The following is a 10,690-nucleotide window of genomic DNA, read 5'->3' as shown; positions in this document are numbered from 1 at the left end:
AAAAGCAATAATATTTGCCAAAAAATTTAAAAACTGAAAGAAATTAAAGAAAAGTAATCTGCTAGCTAATTACACGTATTGACTCTGAAATCTAAAGGGTCACTGTCAGGGAATGGTATATATATATCACCAAAACTAGGTATGATTGATGAAGGTAAGTTGTGCATCCTGCCTAGAACTTTATATAGATCTTCTCTGAGAGACATAACTAGAGGATGTCAAATACAGAAGTGATAGTGGCAAACCAGTGACCTTTAAATGCACCTCTTGTTGATAGATTTTTGAGAAAGGTTTACAAGAGCTGTGTAAGTGAGGGGTCTGAGTGTACCTGGAAGAGAATTGGGGGCTAGCAACGCAAAGAAGGATGCCAAGACCAGAAGGATGTACCACGCGTAATTTTATTTTTCTCCATGGCTGAATTTATACCATAACAGGGGTAACAGAGGGAGTGGGGAAGTAAGAAACATTTATGCAGGCCAAGGACACAATATTCATGTGGTAACAAAATTGGCCAATGTTGACAGGATGTCAGAAAGTTCACAGATTTTTCATATTATTATTCATCAGGACAACTTTATCATATTATTATTTTTCTTGACCACCAGTTTTGTAATAGGATCCTGCACCTGCTGGGGATTTTCCATGAACCCAGTCATACTTAATTCTAACCATAATAACGACATCAACAACTTAGGGCTTCAATGGCATCACTCCCAACATCTCCCACTTACTTATAGTCAAATTAATAGATGTCAAATGCCCGTGCTTGTCCTGGAATGAACCCCTTGAGAACTTTGTCTGTCTTAGGTTGGAGTGATATTTGTCACATGGCCAAGAGAATCTTTCTGCAAGGACCGTTATGGGATAAGGCAGCAAGTAATGGCGCCCCACCCCGACCCATGTCTTTGGTTCTTTATTCGTGAATATATCACTCTCTTACCTGTCATTGACTGTCCAGTTTACCACACAGGAGTGACAATTTCTTGGTTTTTCAGCAAAGGCATAAGGACAGTAGGCAGAAAATAATGTTGGCCTCATTTGACTGAATGACAAAAATATCCTTACCTGGCCTGGTGGAAATGAGTAGGTGAGCTTGTCCCTCATCAAAGCTCCTTCCATAGATAGCCTATAATAATATACCTGAATAGAAATCTGCAGGCTAATCATATCTATCGACTCAGAAATCTAAAGTGTCATTGTCATGGAATGATAGTCAGACCAGTACAGGAGAATATATATGCACCACAAAACAAGATGAGATTGATGAAGCTATGAAGTATTGAAGGCTGTCAGAAACCAGAGCTGATGGTGCGTCAACCCCATAAGAACAAAAATGTCAATGAACCAGAGTGTTCTGGTACTAAAACAATAATGATAGACTGTTCGTGGACAGACCTATGGCTCAAACTGCCTATGTAGCAGAGAACGGCCTTGTTGGGCACCAATGGAAGGAGAAGCCCTTGGTCTTCCCTTGGTTTGATTCAGAGTTAAAGAAAATTTGAAGGGACATTAAGGGGGGTTATAGAAGAAGTGGAGAGGGACCTGTTAGGGATCTTATGGGAGGAAACTCTTAAAGGAAATAATATTATAATTGTAAATAGAGAAATAAACATTTAAAAAACAAAATTTGTAAAAAATTAAAAAAATTAAGAAATAAAAGAAAAGAAATCTGCCAGCTAATCACAGCTATTGACACAGAAATCTAATGGGTCACTGCCAGGGAATGGTAGTCAGAGAAATAATATTGGAAAGACTGAGATGGTGAAGTCTCAACTAGAAACACTTCTCTCTCCCAGATATCAGTGTCAGACACAAACTACACTATAGATATAGAAAGAATGGAGTAGTTTACTCTGAGCTAGGGACACAATACTTGTCCTTCCCTTCTTCCTTAGGTCCTTTTTCGTCTGGGCAAAAAGAATAATATCCATGAGCTCTCAGAAAGAAAATTGTGCCCTTCCCAACACTTGGCTTTTGGGATAAAGAAATTAATGATAGAAACTCTCTTACTTCCAGGAACCATAACAAGCAGCGAAGTCCACATGCTTCTGAGAGGTTCCCAGCTCCTGATTCCCATATGTGGAAGGCTCAGATCAAGTCTTTCTCTTCAGCGAACCCACTCACCCCCTACAAAGATCTCACAGAACTTTCCCATGGACCACGTATTTCTTCCTTTTTTTTATACCAAGACAGAAGGCCAGCTTCCTTCTTCCCATCTGTGATCTCTTCATCCTCTTTTTTCTCCCTCCCAAATGGCTGTTTACTCTGAATTACAGATCAATTATTATACTTTAGAGGTACTGATGGAATATCTAAGAGCAGATGAGTTTACAACAGAACTTGTGACATTGCAGAAGAAGCTAGGGCTCTGCAAAATAAAGAGATTTTTCAGGGAGGTCCTAATGATGATGTCACTGAGACCTACCATTTCCTACTGGATAAACAGCTTACCTTACAATGACCAGATTCGAGGGTGCCCTTTTCAACAGTGTCTCATGTGACACAGTGAAATCCTTTACATGCTACATCTCTCTAAAGCTAAAGACTTGTCTTTGCTTCATTCGTGGTTACATGCTCTGAATTGAGAAAGTTATTCAGCGGCTTGGCATGGGCGAAATGATCTCAGAACGTGGAATGAAGGAGATTCTTCTGGATCATAATTCTATTACCAGGTCCATTCCTGTGACATACAATTCAATTTCCTAGGTTTTCTATGTTTCCCAAATGCCAGTATTTTCCTACAGACCTTTACATGAATGACTATTGTATTACATTTTCTTATTGTATATTACTTGATAGGGGACGATATATATATACATATATATATATATATATATATATATATATATATATATATATATATATATATATATTTATTTATTCCTGAATGTGCACTAAGAAATTCCTTTTTCCATTTCAGTTTTTGCAATGATTTTGGCAACAAAGGGGGCACAGCTATGGAGTGAACAGAACAGTGAAAATATTGTGTGCCTACTTCACAGTATGAACTCTGAAATGCATATTTCATCCAAAAATTACGAGAGATATCTAAAGCAAAAGACATCATGGACTATAGAATGCAGTTCTGAAGTCCCATTAGATATCAGTTCTATAATATCTACCTTCCTGTGTTCCCAGGGCCAGAGTTGAGGGTTTTGGATGTTTTACCATGATTCTTTATTCCGGCAAAACATAAAAGTCAGGAAGATGGGCAGGGAGAGGAATGGCTTGAAGTCAACGGAAACCTCAACTTCTATAGTTTCATAAGTATAGGATGGAGTCTATTTGGCATTGTCATTTCTGGATTCTACATTCTTGACCTAGTTGCACAGAATCCATGTTAAAATTCCACCTAACCTCATACCTGTAGGAGCCACCAAAAGTATATAGATAGTCAGCCACCAAAACTAGATAAGATTGATGAAGCTAAGAAGTCCCTGATGACAGGAACTGGATATAGATCTTTCCTGAGAGACAAAGCTAGAGCATATCAAATACAGAAATGAAAGCTACTGGCAAACCAGTAAACTTGAAAAGGGTTTCTTATTGGTAGATTTTGAGATAGGATTACAAGTGCTGGAGGGACTTTCAACCCCATAAGAAAAACAAAGCCAATGAACCAGAGGTTTCTGGTACTAAACTCTTATTCAAAGAATGTACATGGAGAGAACTGTGGCTCAAACTGGATATGTAGCAGATGATGGCTTTGGTGTGCACCAATGGAAGGAGAAGTCCTTGGTCTTCCCTTGGATTGACATCCAGTTGAAGGGAATGCTAAAGGGCCGCAAGAGGGTTTATAGAAGAAGGGGAGGGGGAGCAGTTAGTGAGCTTTTTTTTAATTATTTATTTATATTATATTAGTACACTGTCGCTCTCTTCAGACACAAGATGAGGGGATCAGATCTCATTACAGATGGTTGTGAGTCACCATGTGGTTCCTGGGAATTGAACTCAGGACCTCTGGAAGAGCAGTTGGTGCTCTTAAAAACTGAGCGATCTCTCTAGCTTGGTTAGGGAACTTTTGTACAGGAAATGAAGAAAGGAAAAATATTTGAAATGTATATATAGAAATGTCTAATCACAAATGTAATAATATTTGGTAAAATGTAAAAAAAATGAAAGAAATAAAAAAACAAACTAAAAAACAAAACAAAACAAAACAAAACAAACAAACAAACAAACAAACAAACTGTCACACCCTTTGACTCAGTAATCTAAAGGGTCACTGTCCGGGAATGGCAGTCAGAGTTATACTAGTGGAAAGACTGAGATTGTGAAGTCTCAATTAGAAACATTTCTCTCTCCCATTTATCAGTGTCAGACACACACTGCAATATAGGAATCTAAAGCATCAAGGAGTTTACCCTGAGCTGAAGACACAATATTTGCCTTCCTTTCTTCCTTTGGAGCTTTAACTTCTATGCAAATAGAATAAAAGCCATGAACTCTCCTGAAACAATGGTGCCCTTCCCAACACCTGGCTTTTGGAATAAAGAAATTAATGATATAAACTCTCTTTCTTACAGGAACCATAAGAAGCAGGGAAGTCCAGATGCATCTGTGAGGCTCCCAGCACTTGATTCCCGTATGTGGAGGGCTAAGGTCAAGTCTGTGTTTTCAGTGAATCTACTAAACTCCAACCCAGGACTCACTGAGATTTCTTCCTTTTTTTATACCAAGTAGGAAGCCCATCTTCCTTCTCCCCATCTCTGATTTCTTCATCCTCTTTGTTCTCCCTCCCAAGTGGCTGTTTACTCTGAATTAGAGGTCAATTTGTAACCCCTAGAGGTACTGAACTAATATCGGGGAGGCAGTTGCTGTCACAGCAACACTTGTGACATCACAGAAGAAGCTACGGCTCTCCAGGATTCAAGAGATTTTTCAAGGAGGGCCTAATGATGATGTCACTGAGAACTGCCATGGCCTTCCTGCTGAACAGCTTTCCTTACTTTGCATAGATTCAAGGGTGCGATTTGCAGGTGTGTCTCCTGTGACACAGTGGAAACCCTTACATTCTGCATCTATCTAAGCCTAGAGACTTCTCTTTCCTGCATTACAGTTAAGATGGTCTGAATGGAGAAAGTTATTCAGGGGCATGGCATGGGTAAAAAATACCTAGGAACATAGAATGGAGGAGATTCTTCTAGATCATAAATTATTACCAGGTTCATTCCTGTGACATACAGTTCAATTTCCTAGGTTTTCTCTGTTTCCAAAAGACCTATATTTACCCTACAGACCTTTAGTTGAGTGAGTATTGTATTTCATTTTCTAATTGAACATTCCTTGATAGGGGATATATATATATATATATATATATATATATATATATATATATATATATATATATATATATTCCTGAATGTGATATCAATAATATGTTCTCCAATTACTTTTTTTTTACTGATATTGGCAACAAAGTGGGTCCAGCATTGACTGAATATAACAGTGTAAATATTGTGTACCTACTTTGAATGATAAACTCCCAAATGCTTATTTTATCCAAAAAATAACAGATATCAATAAAACAAAGACAACATCGACTCTAGAATGCGGTTCTATTTCCAATTAAGTATCAGTTCTCTCATATCTACCTACCTGTGTTCCCAGTGTCACTCTTGATGTTTTTGAATATTTTACCATGATTCTTTCTTCAGGCCATACATAATACTTAGAAGGATGGGCAGTAAGAGGAATGGCTTGAGGTCAGTTAAACCTCAACTTCAAAGGTTCATAAGAACAGGAGTGAGATTATTTGCCATTGTCATTTCTGGATTCTACATTCTTGAGCTAGTTGTGCAGCATCCATGCTAAAATTCTATCTAACCTCATTGCTGTAGGAGACACCTATGATATATATATATATATATATATATATATATATATATATATATATATATCTCAAGTATATATCTCAAATATATATCTCAAATATATATATCAAATACATATCTCAAATATATATCAAATGCATATCAAATATATATATATATATATATATATATATATAATCAAAACTAGATATGATTGATGAAGTTATGAAGTGGATGCTGTAACGGATATAGATCTTTCCTGAGAGACACAGCTAGAGCAGATCTAATACAGAAGTGAATGCTAGCAGGAAACCAGAGAACTGAAAATGGACTACATGTTTGTAGAGTTGAGAAATGATTAGAAGAGCTGAATGGACTTTCAACCCCATAAAAACAACAATTCAACTAACCAGAGCTTTCTGGTACTAAACCAATATTCAAAGACTGTGTATGGACAGACCTATGGCTCCAACGGCATAGGTAACAGAGGATGACCTTGTTGGGCCCCAATGGAAGGAGAGGCCCTTGCTGCTCCCTAGGTTTGCCTCCCAGTTCAAGGGAATGTCAAGGTGCACTAAGGGGGGTTATAGAAGTAGGTTAGTGGGACTGTTTATGGATCTCATGGACAGGAACCTGGGAAAGGAAATAACATTTGAAATGTAAATATAAAAATATCTAATTAGAAAAAGACATAAAATTTGCTAAAAAAATTTAAAAAATGAGAGAAAAGCAAAAAACGTTAACTGCCAGCTAATCACAGCTATTGGCTCAGAAATCTATAGGGTAACTGTCAGGGAATGGTAGCCAGATTAATACTAGTGGAAAGAGTGAGATGATGAAATCTCAAATAGAAGCACTTCTCTCTCCCAGATATCAGTGTCTGACCCAAACTGCACTATAGGAATCCAAAGCAAGGAGGACTGTACTCTGAGCTGAGGACACAATACTTGTACTTCCCTTCTTCCTTAGGACCTTTCTCTTCTGGGAAAAATTATAAAAGCCATGAGCTCTCAGGAAACAACTGGGTCCTTTCCAACACCTGGTTTTTGGAATAAGGAAATTAATGATATAAACTCTCTGACTTCAAGGAACCAAAACAAGCAGGGATGTCCAGATACTTCTAGGAGGCTCTCAGTTCCTCATTCCCATATGTTGAAGGCTCAGATAAAGGATATCTCTTCAGCAAACCCCCTCAACCCTTAACCAGGGCTCACTGAGCTTTCAATGGAACAAGTATTTCTTCCTTTTTTATACAAATACAGAAGGCCATCTCCCCACCACTCTTTTCTTTACCCTCTTTCCACTCATTCCCAAATGGCTATTTACTCTTTATTAGAGGCCAATTAGTAACCCCTAGATGTAGTAAAGGAATATCTGAGAGGCATTTGCAGACATGGCAACACTTGTGACATCACAGAAGAAGCTAGGGCTCTCCAGGCTACAAGAGATTTTTCAGGGAGGGCCTAATGATGATGTCACTGATAACTGCTATGGCCTACCTGCAATCAGCTTTCCTTACTTTGACCAGTTTTGAGAGTGCCTTTTCCAGGTATGTCTCCTATGACACAGGGGAAACCTTTATGTACTCCATCTCTCTACAGCTAGAGACTTCTCTTTGCTTCATTATTGGTTACATGGTATGAATGGAGAACGTTAGTCAGGGGCTTGGCATGGGTAGAAAAGATCTAGGAACATGGAGCAGAGGAGATACTTCTGGATAATAATTTTATTCCCAGGTACATTACTGTGACATACAGTTCAATTTCCTAGGTTTTCTCTGTTTCTCAAAGGCAAGTATTTTCCCTACAGACCTTCAATTGATGAAGTATTGTATGAAATTTTTTCTACATTCCTTGAGAGGGGACAGAATATATATATGTATATATATATATTCCTGAATGTGTACTCAAAATTGTTTTCCAATTCAATTTTTTGCAATGATTATGGCAAAAAAGGGGCCCAGGTATAGAGCGATTATAACAGTGTAAATATTGTGTACCTACTTCAAATAATAAACTCCCAAATCCTTATTTTTTTTTAAAATTTTCAGACATCAGTAAAGCAAAGTACCACATGGAATATCGAGTTTGTTTCTCTAGACCTTTTTGATATCAGTAATACACTGTCAACCTCCCAGTGTCCCAGGGACAGATTTGAGGGTTTTGGATGCTTTTCCATGATTCATTCTTCAGGCCAAACAAAAGATTCAGGAGGATGGGCAGGGAGAAGAATGTAGTCCAGGGCACCCTGAACTTCAGTAGGTTCATAAGAACAAGAGGGAGTCTATTTGGCATTTTCATTGTGATTTCTACATTCTTTTTTTTTTCTTTTCTTTTTTTCGGAGCTGGGGACCGAACCCAGGTCCTTGCACTTACTAGGCAAGTTCTCTTACACTGAGCCAAATCCCCAACCATCAAAGATTAAATATATATTATGCCGCAGAAACTAGATAATATTGACGAAGCTAAGAAGTGCATTCTGCCAGGAACCAGATATAGACCTTTCCTTAGAAAAAATTCAGAAGTGAGTGCTAGAGTCAAACTTAAAATGGACCTCTTGTTGGTAGATTTTGAGAGAGTATTACAAGAGGTGAAGGGGCTTTAACCGCATATGAACAACAATGCAAATGAATCAGTGCTTTCTGGTACTAAACCAATATTCATAGTAGGTACATGGACAGAACTAGTGCTGGAACTGCATATGTGGCAGAGTATGTCCTTCTTAATCATCAATGGAAGGACAACCCATATATCCTCCCTGGGTTAGACTCACAGTTCAATGGAACATAAAGGGGCAGTAAGGGGCATAATAGAACAAGAACAGGAGCATGGTTAGTGATCTTATGGGCATAAAATTGGGAAATGAAATAACATTTGAATATAAATGTAGAAATATTCAATTAATAATAAGGAATAAAATATGGTAAAAAATAAAAAAATGAAAGAAATTAAAGAGCACAACCAACTAATCACACCTATTGACTTAGAAATCTAAAAAGTCATTGACAGGGAATGGGAGAGTAATACTAGTGAAAAGACAGGTACAATAAAATGTCTAATAGGATCACTTCTCTCTCCCAGATAACAGGGTCAGACACAAACTGCTCTAAATGAATCCAAATCATGGAGGAGTTTACTCTGAGCTGAGGACACAATACCTGTCTTTCCCTTCTTCCTTAGAAACTTTTTGTGACAAAAAGAATAAGATTCATGAGCTCTCGGGTAACAACTATGCCCTTCATAACTCTTGGATTTTGTAAGAAATTAATAATATAAACTCTCTGATGTCCAGGAACCATAACAAGCAGGAAAGTCCAGATGCTTCTGAGAGGCTCCCAACTCCTGATATCCATATGGGGAAGGCTCAGATCAAGGATATCTCTTCAGCGAATCCACTCACCACCTGCACAGGACTCACCGAGTTTTCCTATAGACCACGTATTTCTTCCTTTTATTATATAAAGACAGAAGGGCAGCTTCTTTCTCCCCATCTCTGATATCATCTTCCTCTTTGTTCTGCCTCGCAAATGGCTCTTTACTCTGAATTAGGAGAAATTAGTAAACCCTAGAGGTACTGAAGTAATATCTGGGATTGAATTGCAGTCAGGACAACACTTGTGACATCACAAAAGAAGCTAGGTCTCTGCAGGATACAAGAGATTTTTCAGGGAATGCCTAATGATGATATCACTGAGAAGTGCAATGGCCTACCTACTGAACTGCTATATTTACATTGACCAGATTCAAGGGTGCACTTTACAGGAGAGTCTCCTGTGACACATAGAAACCTTTATGGTACTACATCTCTCTAAAGCTAGAGAATTCTCTTTACTTCATTATTGGTTACATGCTCTGAATGGAGAAAGATACGGGCTTGGTATGGGTAGAAAAGGTCGAGGAACATGGAGTGGAGGAGATTCTTCTGGATAATAATTTTATTCCCAGGTCCATTCCTGTGATGTACAGTTCAATTTCCTCGTTTTTCTCTGTTTCCCAAGGGCACGTATTTTCCCTCAAGACCTTTAATTGAATCAATATTGTATTACATTTTCTTACTGTACATTACTTGATAGGGGACTTTATAATATTCCTGATTGTGTACTCAATAATTGTTTTCCTTTTCAATATTTTTGTAATAATTTTGGCAACAAAGGTGGCACAGCTATAGAATGAATATAACAGTGTAAATACTCTGTTCTTTCTTCAAATGATAAACTCCCAAATCCTTATTTTGTCAAAAAATTACGAGACATCAGAAAAGCAAAGGACAACATTGACAATAGAATGTGGTTCTGTAGTCCCATTAGATGTCAGTTCTCTAATAACTACCATGCTGTTTTCCCAGCGACAGACTTGAGGGTTTGGATATTTTACCATGATTCTTTCTTCAGACAAAACATGAGATTCATTTGGATGGGCAGGAAGAGGAATGGCTTCAGGTCCAGGGACACCTCAACATTACTAATTTCATAAGAAAAGGAGGGAGTCTATTTGTCATTGTCATTTGTGGATTCTAAATAATTGAGCTTGTTACAAAGAATTATATTAATATTTTACCTAATCTCATGTGTGTAGGAGCCACCAAAATCTATATCTATATCTATATCTATATCTATATCTATATCTATATCTATATCTATCTCAATCTCTATCTCTATCTCTATCTCTATCTCTATCTATATCTATATCTATATCTATATATCTATATCTATATCTATATCTATCTATCTATCTATCTATCTATCTATCTATATATATATATATATATATATATATATATATATCAGCTTACAAAACTAGATAAGACTGTTGAATCTTAGAAAGGCATGCTGCCAGGAACAGGATATAGATGTTTCCTGAGAGACACAGCTAGAGCAC

Source organism: Rattus norvegicus, chromosome Y (genome assembly GCF_036323735.1).
Source record: "Rattus norvegicus strain BN/NHsdMcwi chromosome Y, GRCr8, whole genome shotgun sequence".
NCBI classification, from domain to species: Eukaryota; Metazoa; Chordata; class Mammalia; order Rodentia; family Muridae; genus Rattus; species Rattus norvegicus.
The sequence above is the reverse complement of the archived record's forward strand: the minus strand, read 5'-3'. Positions refer to the sequence as shown.